Below are 13,481 nucleotides of genomic sequence, written 5' to 3' on the forward strand. Positions count from 1 at the left end.
AAAGTAAGATCCAGAAAACTACTCAGACTGTCTGAAGTTTGACTTAAGGCAGAACCAATCTTAACTCTTGGTTGGGTAACACACATCACAGGCACATTGCACAGGGACAGGAGCTGGTCCAAGCAAAGAAGGCCAACTCTAGTTGGTGTGGGGACCTGTAGGCCCTGAGAAGAATCCCTGGGCTCCCAACCTAGATTAGATTCAAACAACTTCAGAGCACAAGGGCCAAAAGGCAACCAAGAGGCCCTAACCAGAGTGAAATCTGAGAAGTTTCTGGAAGAGGCTGCACAGGCCACAGTCAGACAACTAGGGCAACCCAATCCCTCCCCTGTCTGAAATTGGAGATTATGACTCTAGTATCCAACCCTGAGGCAGTGGATGAGTAGGAGGATGATTTTCTAGATAAAACCTAAACCAACAAGTCCCACTAGAGCTTCTACAAAGGAATTAGGGATGCAGGAACACAAGATGCCTGGTCCTACTTGCATCAAAGTATGACATCACCAGCTACTATAAACTAAGTTTCGCTCTGGTTAACTGCCCTGTCATTTGCTACCTTTGTTATCTTCTATTTCTCAGTAATCAGTGGTGCATTGCAGTGATTAAGAGTGGTCAAAAAATCAGACTTCCTGGCTTTATATTACAGCTTTGCCACTTACTAATTGTGTGAACTTGGTTTTTAAGTGTCCTTGAGTTTCTACTTCTTTATCTGTAATGTTGGAAGAATGATAGGACCAACTCAAGAGGTAAATGTGATTAAATTAAATCACACATGTAAAGCCTTTGGCACAAGATGAGGATTCAACAGAAGTTTGCCTGTGGTGATGGTGAGGGTAGACATAATAGCAGCGGTAGGAGTAATGGTAGTGACAAACCAATGAGCAGTCGTGGACTCATCTCAGGGGTGGGAGGGTAGAAGAGTAGAGAGGTGGTGCCCTGTAAGCTTGGGTTGCAGAGGAATCTGACAGGAAGAACTTCCTACTGTGGTTAATCTAGGGTTCCTCATCATGCAAGTTGGCTCCCCTCAGCCTGCCAACAGCTCTGGAAGTCCTCCCTTTCTTCAGGTCTTTGCACTGGAACCATCTCAGTGGGTTCTTCAGTGGGAACCTGACTGATCTAATACCTGATGGTGGTTGTGTGTCTTTCCATCTGTCTTTCATGCTGGTCCTCAAACCAGCTCCTTCATCCAACTTCCCTCCTTGGATATGGGCATCAGCATTTTCCCAAGCACCTGAGTATGACTTTCAGTCAACCCTGACTGTCTTTTTCCCCTCCCTCTGAGCCCCCACAATCTTAATCCTCACATCCTGAGACTCTTACCCCACAGAATCTTTCATGCCTTCCCCTCCTTTCCTTTCCCATGGCTTCTCCTTCCCATCTAGATCCTTCTTACTGTCTACTTAGGCTATGACATCCCAACTAGAATTCCCTGCCTCAAGTTTCCTCCCTTGCACCTATAATTCAGCCTATGATTTGCCACCAGACAAATCTTCCTAAAACTGGGGCTTTAAAACTTTTTTGGCCATGACACTCAATAAGAAATATATTTTACTTCACGACCCAGTACACACATATAAAACTTACAAAGCAATGCTGTACTCTGACATTTTTAAATTTATGACCCAAGAAATTGACTTTGTGACCCACTAATGGGCCATATCCCACAGTTTGAAAATACTGCCCCAAATAGTTCTAATTATGTCATTGCCCCAGTGAGAGCTTTCCATATTCCCCATCAGTGACTGAACTTACTATACGTTTTAATCTGGCTTTAAAGGATTCTATAGGATGACCCCAATTTGTGTGTCTAAACACACTTAAACTCTCTGGGCCTTGACCGTCTAATTTATAGAATGGAAACAAAAATATTTTCCCAGCCTGAAGGCCAGGGGTAGACCAGATGATCCAGTTAGCTTCCTTTCTAGGAGCTATGATTCTGGAATTCTAAGTGCCCAATATCCAGTAACCAGACATGTCCCCTCTCTGGTCTCCACTCCCCACTCCCATCTATGTCTTTGTTCATGTTCCTTCAGTCATCTTTTTCCATATTCCTCTAACTTTCTATGGTGAAATTCCATTAAAGTTCAGCAAGAGCAAAGGACACAAGAAGGAAAGAACATATTCAAGGAATGCAATTAGTCCACTGAGGGTAGAGCCACTAAGGCTGGTATGTTACACACTGGTGGGAAGAAAGATGAAACTTAAAAGGTGGGCTAGGCTACATCATGCCAAGCTGAGACCCTCAGGCTAAGGTTTCATTTGAATTCAGAGGCCATGGGAGTCACTGATGGTTTCAGAGCAGATGTAACATAATCAAAGGTAAGGTTTAAGAAGACTGACTTGCCTGGAGCTGGAGATATCAGAGATTATTTCAATAGTAAAACTGACATAGCCCAGAGGTATCAGGCCAGGCTAGGTGGTATCAGGACAGGATAGACCAGGGATGGATCTGAGAAATCCAGGCAGGCAGCATCTAGGAGGTTCATCTTGGGCTGCAGATAAGCATCCTGGAGAGCAGAAGGAACACTGAGTGTGGAGGTATAAGAAGCATACTTGAACAAAGGGCCAAAAAGGTGTCTGGCTTCTGCCAGCTCTGGTAGCACAGTGCAGAGACACAGCCAGGATCCGGGACTCAGGCGGCCAGTCCTTGAGAGGGCTGGGGAGAGCAAAACTGCTGGCATAAAAGAAAAGAAACCATCCTTTACTCAAGTCCTGTATGTGACAGTTTCTCCATCAAGCACCTTCACACACCGATCTCAGTGACTTCAAAGCCTGAAGTCTGAATGACACCAAACTGCCCATAAAGTCTCTGAAGACAAGAAGCAAATTCTTTCTCCTCCTGGGACCCAGTGCAGTGCTCACCCCGAGGAGGCCTAGATAAACATTTGTTGGATCGAATTAAAAAGGGATTGTCATTCCTATCACCCCCCCTCCAAGATATCACTGCCTATTTGTCTATCTTCACTGGGGATTCTTGATGTCCTGGGCCTTACACTGTTTAACTAAAAGGCCTGAACACCAAAGCTCTGTGGCTGATTATTTTGATACTCTGAATTCATTAACCTCAATGTATTTCTAGATAAAAGGCTTGAGGTGCAGCCTCAGTGACTGATGATGCGTGAACAGCCAAGGGAGAAATTGAGCGTTACTGTCGTCTTTCATCTCAAAGGCCTTGGGGATAGTGAGAGCTCAGCTCTGTGGCAAAACATGAACTATAAATCCTCATGAGATTTGTTTTCCCTCACACAGAGGGAGAAACCAGCACTATTATTATGTCTCTTTTCATGTGCTCTCTTCCAGATATACCATTAACATTTTGGTCTCCCCACCACCCAAGGTGCTTAGTAGATGGGTGGAGCCGCTCAAGGAAAGAAGCCACTCATGGGAGGAAGCTGAGTCTCAGGTTCCTGGGATCTGTGTGTACCCCACTGTCACTCTGGCAACCCCGAGACAGGAGGGAGAGGCTGCCTGTGGTCAACACACTCCTGAAGGTGAACAGGGGATGTGTGACTCCCAGGAAAAGGATGTAGAACTGTTTCTCTTGGTAAACTCTCCATAAGCCTGTATTATTCAGAATGTATGGCTCCTAGTATTCAATCCACACTAAAAGCCCCTTTGTTAGCAGGAAAACAGAGGGAAGGCAGATCAATTCTACTTTTGAGGCTCCTGATATACTAAAAAGAAAACATGCACATGGCTAAACAAGATTTTAAATTTTTAGTATATTGGGGCCCCTGGCTGGCTCAGTTGGTAGAACATGCAACTCTTAATCTCAGGGTCATGAGTTCAAGCCCCACATTGGGTGTGGAGCCTACTTAAAAAGTAAATAAATGAAAATAAAATCATACTATTTTTTAATATGTTTATTTATTTTTGAGAGAGAGAGAGAGCACAAGCGGGGTAGGGACAGAGAGAGAGGGAGAAACAGAATCTGAAGCAGGCTTCAGGCTCTGAGCTGTCAGCACAGAGCCTGACATGAAGGTCAAACCCACAAACCATGAAATCATGACCTAAGCCAAAGTCTGATGCTTCACCAACTAAGCCACCCAGGTGCCCCCAAATCATAGTATTTTTAATGTTTGTGCTTTTAAAATTAAAATTATATAATGAACATTGTCTTTATTTCCCTCCTGAAAGTATAACTTTGTGTCTGAATTCATAACCTCACCTGCAGATAGCACAAAAGGTCAAATTTAAGGCTCTTTATGAATATGGGTCCTAAATATGAATATAGGATTGCCCACAATCCCACCCAGAGTGCCTCTGTCTCCTCTACCATGCCCTAGTGCACAGAGGACTGAACTGCAGATCATTATGGCTTTGACTAGTGCCAGAGTATCCACTGCTTCCATTCAACTGCCCAGGCTCCCTGTGACTTCAAATCAAGTCTGGAGCTTTGCTCTACCTCGAGGGGCTACACCCAGATTCAAGACTCCATACTTGTCTGAGGCAAGTCTCCTGGGTGGTGAGAGCCTTTGCTGCCAACTCAGCCAATAAACCGTGCTTTTTGGCTTGAGTTCCATCTGTGATTTCCCCACATGCACTAAAATTGTGAGAACGCCCTATTTCTAAATGCTTGGACACGCTTACCTGTAGCAACAGGACAAGAAGGGATTTCCCCAGAGATACTCTTGCTTGGGCACATAACAAACGACTCTAAACCCACTGAGTGAGGAATAGGAGGTGCCCTGATCTCCAAACACAGAAGCACATGATTTGATTTCCACTGTGATAATATGGGGGAACTGCCAGCACCATCTTTTAAAAAACATCCAAAGAGGGGCACCTGGGTGGCTCAGTGGGTTGAACGTCAGGCTTTGGCTCAGGTCATGATCTCACGGTTCACGATTTCATGGTTCATGAGTTAGAGCCCCATGACGGGCTTTGTGTCAACAGCTCAGAGCCTGGAGCCTGCTTTGGATTTGGTGTCTCCCTCTCTTTGCCCCTCTGCCACTTACTCTCTGTCTCTCTCTCTCTCAAAAAAAACAAAAAAACAGCCAGAGACCTAACCCAAAGCGTTAACACATCTGCTCTATAGGGTATTGGCTTTGGGGAACAATGGTCAAGGAACCCATTTCTTTGGACTCTGCTTCTTCTCCAGCTTTGGGAGGACTGAAGCTGGAGGCCTCTGTAAGGCCAACTGACCTCTGAGTCAAAACTTTGTTGGGTTTTCCTTACTCAAACTTGTCCTCTAAGAATTTCATACTCGTTTCAAGAGAATAAAGGAGTTAGCACTCAACCATACAATCCCCATAAGGAACAGAGGTTCTATCCCTTCTAGAAGTGGGAAGTCTGAGACCCTAGGGCCTGCTCTGTGTCCTTGAGGTGCCACTGATTCCTGTCCCAGAATTCACTGACGTTTGAAAATATAAAGAGGTGGTGAGGAACAGGCAGTGACACAGTTAGAGAGAGCTGTCTAAAATAACTCGGGAGCCTGGAAATGATTGACGTATTAAAGTGTCTACCCTTCAGAAAAAGCAGATAAGCAGATGAGAAAGAGCAGAAGCAATAACATAGAATTTACAGTATCATTAAAGGAATAAAAATATTTTTTCATATCAATCTCATCTTAATTATAAAGAGGAACAAATTGATGATGTCACTGCCACTATTGTGTTTTTTGGCAAACAGCTATATAATTGTGTTTCCTCACAGGCTATGGCAAAGGGAAAACATTAAAAAAAATTGTTTTTTAATCCCAAGGGGAAAAAAAGACACAAGCAGAAGGAACATTTTTTTCCCCAGACTTGACCATACTTATATTTTAAAAAGTAGTGCTTCTCTAAGCGTACTTCTTCTAGAAAGCTTCTGCTGACCAGATAAATGCTAGAAAACTGAGCTGGTTACTCTGTATGTATCTTGGGTGCTATTTCTTACTGTTTGTTTTTGTTTTTGTTTTTGTTTCTTGAAAGAGAGAGACAGAGTGTGAGCAGACGAGGGGCAGAGAGAGAGGCAGTCACAGATTCTGAAGCAGGCTCCAGGCTCAGAGCTGTCAGCACAGAGCCCAACATGGGGCTGAACTCACAAGCCATGAGATCATGACCTGAGCTAAAGTTGGACCCTCAACCAACTGAGCCACTGAGGTGCCCCTTGTTAGTTCTGGAAATGAGAAAATTATAAAGAAAGTACCACCTCCATCACTAATTACTGATGTCACAAATCCTCACACGACTTTGTGTATTTCTTAAAGGAAATAATGACCGTTGCCTTCCCTCTCTTTCTTTGCCTTTAAAAGTAAAAATTCTAGGGACACCTGGGTGGCTCAGTCAGTTAAGCATCTGCCTTTGGCTCAGGTCATGATTTCACGGTTCATAAGTTCAAGCTCCGTATCAGGTTCTCTGCTGCAGCATGGAGCCCACTTCGGACCACTTCAAAAAAATAAATAAACTTTGAAAAAAAAAAAGAGTGATAATTCTGGTATAGCTTTTATATGAATTCTGCTGAATTCATTTATCACCAGCTAAAAATGATTTTCTCCAACCCCTACTACCAAGAACATTAGTCCAGTGACTCCTTCCTTCAGGTCTAAAAAGAAGCAGTGTCATGCAGCCATTTATTCACTCTATGGAATGCATATTTATTCAGTGGCTGGTGTTTTACTGGGCCCTGAGGATAAAATAGTGACCAAAAAAGAGCCTTGGACTCGTGGTAAGAATCACACCAATAAATGTAAAATTACACTCTGTGATAAATGTCTGTTGTTTCCAAGAACTCCTCCTTGTTCTTAGTTCTTAATTAATCTCTTCTTGCTTCTGTGTGTACCTGCTGCCTCCCCTCTTCAACTTCTATCTCTTCCTATTCACTTGATCCTTCCTGCTCATGCTCTGGTTTACACCCTTAACCCCGCCTTCAGAGCTCTTGACAGAGTAGTTTTATATTCCTCACCTTCTTTTCAGCCACTGAACGACATAAGTTGGTTCCTACCAAACCCATACTACTGAAAATGCTCTCTCAAGATGGGCACCAAGTATCTCCCCATTACCAAATCCTCACTGCAACTTTAAACATTGCTCTTGACCTCTCCTCAGTGTCTAACACTGACTACCTCCATCTGTTAATGTTCTTTCCCTATCAGACAGTGCTCTCTTCTTTCCCCTTACAATGCTGAGGGATTGGGGTTCCCAGGGTTCTATCCTTAGCCCTCCTCCCTTCTATTCATTCTGGGAGATGGCATTCACTTTCCACACCTCAATGACACTTTCCCTTCCTTCCTTCCTTCCTTCCTTCCTTCCTTCCTTCCTTCCTTCCTTCCTTTCATTCTTTCTTCCTCTCTTTCTCTCTTTCTTGTGTGAGAGAGAATCTTAGGGAGGCACCACACCCCGCAAGGAGTATTTGAGTATCTCAGATTTGAGATCTGAGTATCTACAAAACAAAGCTCATGGTTTTCCCTCCTAACCCGTTTCTCCTTTGTTCTCTGTCTGAACAAATAACATCACTTTCCATTCAGGCACCCAAGTCAGAAGCCTGAAAGTTATCTGTGACTATCCTCTTTTCCTCATTCAGGCATTCCATGTGCCATTGAGTCCTATTAGAGTTCACACCTGAAATGTCCTTCCAACAAAGGATGGCAAATAGGTTTCATGTAATATACTGGCTCTGATCAATTAGTAGTTGCTACTACTATGTTGAGAGCACTGTGTTGGGAAGGATTCTGAGGCAGCCTCTGATCTCACCAGCATCTGACCTCAGTTCCTGGCTTCGCTGTGGGTGGTGGTATACATGCCAGGTATTCACCATCCAGCTCTAAAACTTCTTTGGTAAACAAATGGAGATAACCTCTTCCTTCTCCATTGCCACTGCTCTGGATGCTCTCTCGGAGTTTTACAATAGTCTCTTATGTCTCTTTGTCCCTTTTGGCCCCTCTTTCCCCTGATTCATCATTCATCCAGCCTGTGCTTTATCCCTCTAAAACAAAGATATATCTAATCATGTCTGTTTAAAAAGGGTCCCCCTGGGGCACCTGGCTGGTTCATTTGGTTAAGCATCCAACTCTTGGTTTCAGTCAGGTCATGATCTCATGGTTCGTGAGTTTAAGCCCCGCATCCAACTCTGTGCTGGCAGTGCGAGGCCTGCTTGGGATTCTCTCTCTCTCTCTCTCTCTCTGCCCCTCCCCCCTCACTCTTTCTCTCTCAAAATAAATAAATAAACTTAAAAAAATAATAAAGCATAGGCATTAATGGCCATTCAGAATCTGACTAGAGCGCACCCACCTCCCCCTACACTTCCCTGAGCTCTCTCGGGCAGCACAGAATAGCACCACGGTTCACAGCATGGACTCAAACCCCACATCAGCCACTTCCTAGTTGTATGACTCTCAGCAAGTTATTTGACTTTGTGAGCCTCAGTTTCCTTATTAGCAAAATGGAGGAAAATAGGGTTGTTGTGAGGATGAGAGGAGTTAAGTGATAGAAAGCACCTGGCAGAGCTCTGGTGCACAATAAACCAACATAAGTGTTCTCTCCCATTGCCCGCATGGGCACACTTGGCCCTCACTGGATCTGGTCAGGCTGTTTCCATTGGCCCTCCTCCATCTTTCTGCACTTCCTGGAAGAATACCTTGTCCCTTGCTCCATCCTCCTATAGCACGCACCCTGTTCCACTGCTCCAGCAGTCATTACACTGTACCGTAGTTATGTATGTGGGTGTCTGACCCAACAGTCGGGACTTCCCTGAGGGCAGGAAACATGTCTTACCTGTGTGTCCTCTACAGGAGACAGGTTATGTCTAACTGATGACGTGATGAACAAGTTGGCAGCGGAGGCAGGATGAGCAGTGGGTAGTGATAATGGTTATAGTTGAAACTGTTGTTTATCTGAAAGGGAGGTAATAAATAACAGTTAATCTCCTGGAATGCTATACCAGTAGTGGGTAGACTTTTCTTGCTTTTATATGAAGACATCAAGAGGAATCAATCCCTCAGCTCTTTTTCTTTGCCCCCAGGAAGGGCTTTTACTAACTTCAAGGTTATAATGCCCACTCTCATCTCTATAAACATGAACTGTACTTTTCATGGCCTAATTCCTACCCCACCTTCAGTTCAATGCTAGATGTAGAACAAACAGAAGCTTCTTGTTTAATTGTAAGACCCTTGACATCTACTCCTGATTGGATCATGGGCAGGTAGCTCTGAGTGTCCCATGATCAGAGTTATTACAGCTAATGATAATAAGGGATTTGGAGAGCTTTGATTTACAACTTGGATTAGAAGGAATTAGCCTTCTCCTGAGAAATACCTATCACCATTTGCTGCCTCATGCTCTGATATGATTTAAAATGTGATTTTGTGGGCAACAGACTTCCACAGTTTATAGTAAACAGTCAGCTGTAACTAGGTGCCTCTAAGCTTCTCTTCAAGGCTCATGACCTTGATTCTGTCCTTGTTCATTCAAGAGTACATGGCATGCCCTACAAAGTTTCAGAAAGGGGAAAATCCTCCTTCACATTCTCCTATTTTCTGCACAAACCAGATCTCCCCAGTTCATTCCACAGAGATATTTATGGTTGCTGACTAGCAAATGCATTGAAAATATGCACAGCACGTTGCCAATGGATCTCCGCAAGAGCCTGTCAGTCCTGCTCTGCCCGACCTGCCACCACCCTGCAATGTCCAGAGTTCTGTTTGCACTGAGAGCTCTGGGGCTCCAGGGAGGTGATGCCTATCAACAGGGTCAGATGCACTTTCCAGCTGGCCTCCTCACCTCTGCTTTCCCCAACCTGGCAGACTAGTGGGTTGGAGAGGTTGCAGTCAGTGTGTTTTGACTGCTTCAGCTTCAGTAAAGGCCCATATATGCTTTATATGGGAAATCCATATAAAGCAAGCAATGTATTTTTTTGTGAGGGAAAGCATGATTTGTGGGGGAGAGAGGAGGAAAGAATCTGTTGAGGGATGTGTGGGAAGCAGAATATAGCACGATGGAGGCCAGAACTCCTGGGGATTTGTTAGGGATGAAGATCAGAAAATTGTGGATCTGAGCAAGCCTGAGCTGACAGTGGACAGGCTGCCTAGCAGAGAAAGTGCAACCCAAGGCCAAGTTCCCAGAAAAGACTTCCCAATAGTAGAGTGTCTCCCATGCCCCTGGGTGGGCAGTGTGCATTCAAGTGAAGACATCCTGGAACAGGAATCAAACAGCAGTAGCTATGGGGACATCACCAGAAGCCAGTTCTCTCCAGCGCAACTCTAGAGCAGCACACATGGAGGATGAAGGCTTCCACAATCAATGCAGACTCTCCGGGGAGTTCCCTGAGGGCCTACATTCTGTGTTAGGGTGTGACTTGGTGGCTTGCAAGAAGAAAAAAGGATTTTAAAAGCCATGGGGTGGTGGGGTGGTGGCAAGAGTGACATATAAAATCCAAATGCAGAAATGAGACTAGCCCTCTGAAAAGGCCTGGAACCAGGAGTTGAAGTACTTTAGACCTTTCTGTGTGTCTTGTTTCACAGCCACATGTACCAAGTGACTGATGGTCTCTCAGGGGCTGAAATCCCAGCTCCGAGGTGAGAGACTCCAAGTGCTCAGCTTGTTTCAATAGTTCACTCCTGATTCTATCAACTCTGGCTCGGGTGAGAGGTCATGAGGTGCTAACATAGCTGCTGGGAGCCGCCCTGTGAGTATGGCAAGGAGAGGGCTTCCAGGGCAGGAGACGTGCAATAGATATCTATTCCAGCCCTTGTTTCCGTTGCGTTGTCCCCTCTTTCCTCAGATCTTTACATGGCTGCCCCCTTCTTGTTATCTCAGCTCAAACATGACCTCCTTGGAGGAATGTTCCTTGACCACACCAACTAAAGTAACAATTGTCCTCTCCCCATTCCTTCCCATTCGCTCTCTGTTGTGGGCTGAAGTGTGTCTCCCCAAATTCTGTATGTTGAAATCCTAACCCTCAGTACCTCAGAATGACTGTATTTGGAGATAAGGTCTTTAAAGAGGTAATTAAGTTAAAATTAAGTCATTAAGGTGGGCCCTACTCCAATAAGAGTGGTATCCTTATAAGAGGAAATTTGGACAAAGACATGTACAGAGGAAAGAACACGTGAGGACACAGGGAGGAGACAGCTATCTAGAAGTCAAGGACAGAGGCCTTTCAGAAGAAACCAAGCCTGTAGACACCTTGATGTCAGACTTACAGCCTCTAAAATTGTGAGAAGAGAATCTGTTGTTTGAGCCTCCCCATCCGGGAGAGCTGCCTCTCCTAGGGTTCTTGCCTTTGCATCATGGTCCTAAAATCTCTGTACCTGTATAAATCAGCCAACCTATTGTCTGAGGATTAATACTGGGCTTCTCCCTGATTTCAAACAGCACAGTGATCTGTACATAGAAGTTACTCATTGATGTTTTTAATGATTTTATTAGACTGCTTTTTTTTTTTTTTTTTTTTTTTTGTTAGAGAGAGAGAGAGCCAGGGAGAGGGGCAGAGGAAAGAGAGAGAGAGAGAGAGAGAGAGAGAGAGAGAGAGAGAGAGAGAGAGAATCCCAAGAAGACTCCACACTCAGCCTGGAGCCAGATGCAGGGTTCCATCCCTCAACCCTGGGATCACCACATGAGCTAAAATCAAGAGTTGGACACTCAACTGACTGAGCCACCCAGATGCCCCTAGATTGCATTTTACACTTATCTTGGAAGAGTTTGTAAAGGCTTCAGGTTGGGTACTAATGAGTCCTTTTTATTGCACGTATAGAAGTTATAAATTCCCTGGGCACACCTTGATCACAGCAAAATCCTTCTGTTAGTTTTAAGAAGCATTAAAGTGGCACCGAAGGGGACATGTGAGTAAGGAGGTGAAGCCAAAAGCATGTCTGATCCCACCATTAGATGTAAGCCCGCTAAGTAGGGAGGCATGAGCTTTATCTATCTCTGAAATGACTCAAGATAACCAGAAAGAAAGGCAAGAGGGTGACTCATCCCTTGTCTCTATAACAACTCTTTTGGCTATCCCAGCAGCTAACCCCTTAAGGGAAGTGGTGCGTTGCTGGGCCACAGGCCTCATGACTCAAAGTCTTAAGACTTATGTGTTTACTCATTTTCTTAAAGAGACAAAGGCCATTCCTGTGGGTAACTCTATTTTAATGTCCATAAGTTAGTCATTTACTATGGATGACCCATTCAAGTAAATTGGCTGCCAGATTCCCTCTTCAGAGAAAGGATTATATTTTCATAACTAATTCCTAGCCACACAGTGATTCATCCCCAACACACAGTGACTTCTCTGTGCAAGCCTAAAGACAAGAGAATCCCATATATAGGGAACCATCTGTGAAGGATGCTGTATTGGAGTGAGTCTTATAATCAAGGAGGAAGAGCTAGCAGGCCCTTGTGGCCAGGGTCAGGTAAGTGAGGGGGAGAGTGCTGGGAGGGACAGTCCAAGTTAAACTCTAAATTTGAATGTTTGCTTCCTCCAATTTCCTTCTTAGCAATACAGTTTTATATACATCACATATCCATTGTTCTTGGACATCATAGGATCCCAAGTAGCTCACATTATAAGTCTACTTGGGTTGCTTGACATAATTTCTAAGTTTATAAGAACGCTGCAACCAATCTTACATTTTTAAAATATTTATTTATTTATTTATTTATCTATCTATTTATTTATTTATTTAATTTTATTTTGTGTGTGTGTGTGTGTGAGAGAGAGAGAGAGAGAGAGAGAGAGAGAGCGGGGGAGGGGCACGAGTGAGGGAGACACAGAATCCCAAGCAGGCTTCAGGCTCTGAGCTGTCAGCACAGAGCCCAATGCAGGGCTTGAAACCACGAACTGTGTGAACATGACCTGAGCTGAAGTCTGATGCTCAACTGACTGAGCCACCCAGGTGCCCCTAAAGGTTTTTTTTAATGTTTATTTATTTGTTTTTGAGAGAGAGAGTGAGAGCAGGGGAGGGGCAGAGAGAGAGAGGGAGACAGACAATCCAAAGCAGGCTCAGAGCTGTCAGAGCAGAGCCAGATGTGGAACTAGAACCCACAAACCATAAGATCATGACCTGAGCCAAAGTCGGATGCTTAAACAACTGAGCCACCTAGGTGCCCCAAACACATTTATTTTAAAAATTTAAAAATTTTAGGGGTGCCTGGGTGGTTCAACCAGTTAAGCGTTTGACTCTTGATTTCAGTTCAGGTCATGATCTCACTGTCATGGGATCAAGCCCCGAGTTGGGCTCTGTGCTGAGTGGGGAGCCTGCCTCGGATTCTCTCTCTCTCCTCTGTCTCTGCCCCTCCCCAGCTATGCTCTCTCTCAAAAAATAACATAACATACAATTAAAATAAAATAAAATAAAATAAAATATTTAAAAATATCTTATTTTTGAAGTTATTTATAGATGTATATATATATATACACACTAAATATACCTATATATCTGTATCTATATATTTTTTTGGTAAACTGTAATTTGGACTTTTCATTAATTTCCACCCTTTGATCCCATTGTATTCATGAGATTATACCACAATACCACATTTCCAATTTTCCATTTTGGTTTACTGAGTGAAGTC

General features: G+C 44.0%; 1 long non-coding RNA gene across 1 annotated transcript in view; it reads right to left on the minus strand.

The window, feature by feature from the left end:
• The window catches only part of LOC128316040 (uncharacterized), a 39,463-nt gene that overhangs the window by 19,369 nt on the left and 6,613 nt on the right, over positions 1-13,481 (minus strand). The window contains exon 2 of the long non-coding RNA XR_008299415.1: positions 8,694-8,812. This is a non-coding gene — a long non-coding RNA (uncharacterized LOC128316040). The remainder of the gene's footprint in view (positions 1-8,693; positions 8,813-13,481) is intronic.

This window comes from Acinonyx jubatus, chromosome B3, assembly GCF_027475565.1.
Source record: "Acinonyx jubatus isolate Ajub_Pintada_27869175 chromosome B3, VMU_Ajub_asm_v1.0, whole genome shotgun sequence".
NCBI lineage: Eukaryota > Metazoa > Chordata > Mammalia > Carnivora > Felidae > Acinonyx > Acinonyx jubatus.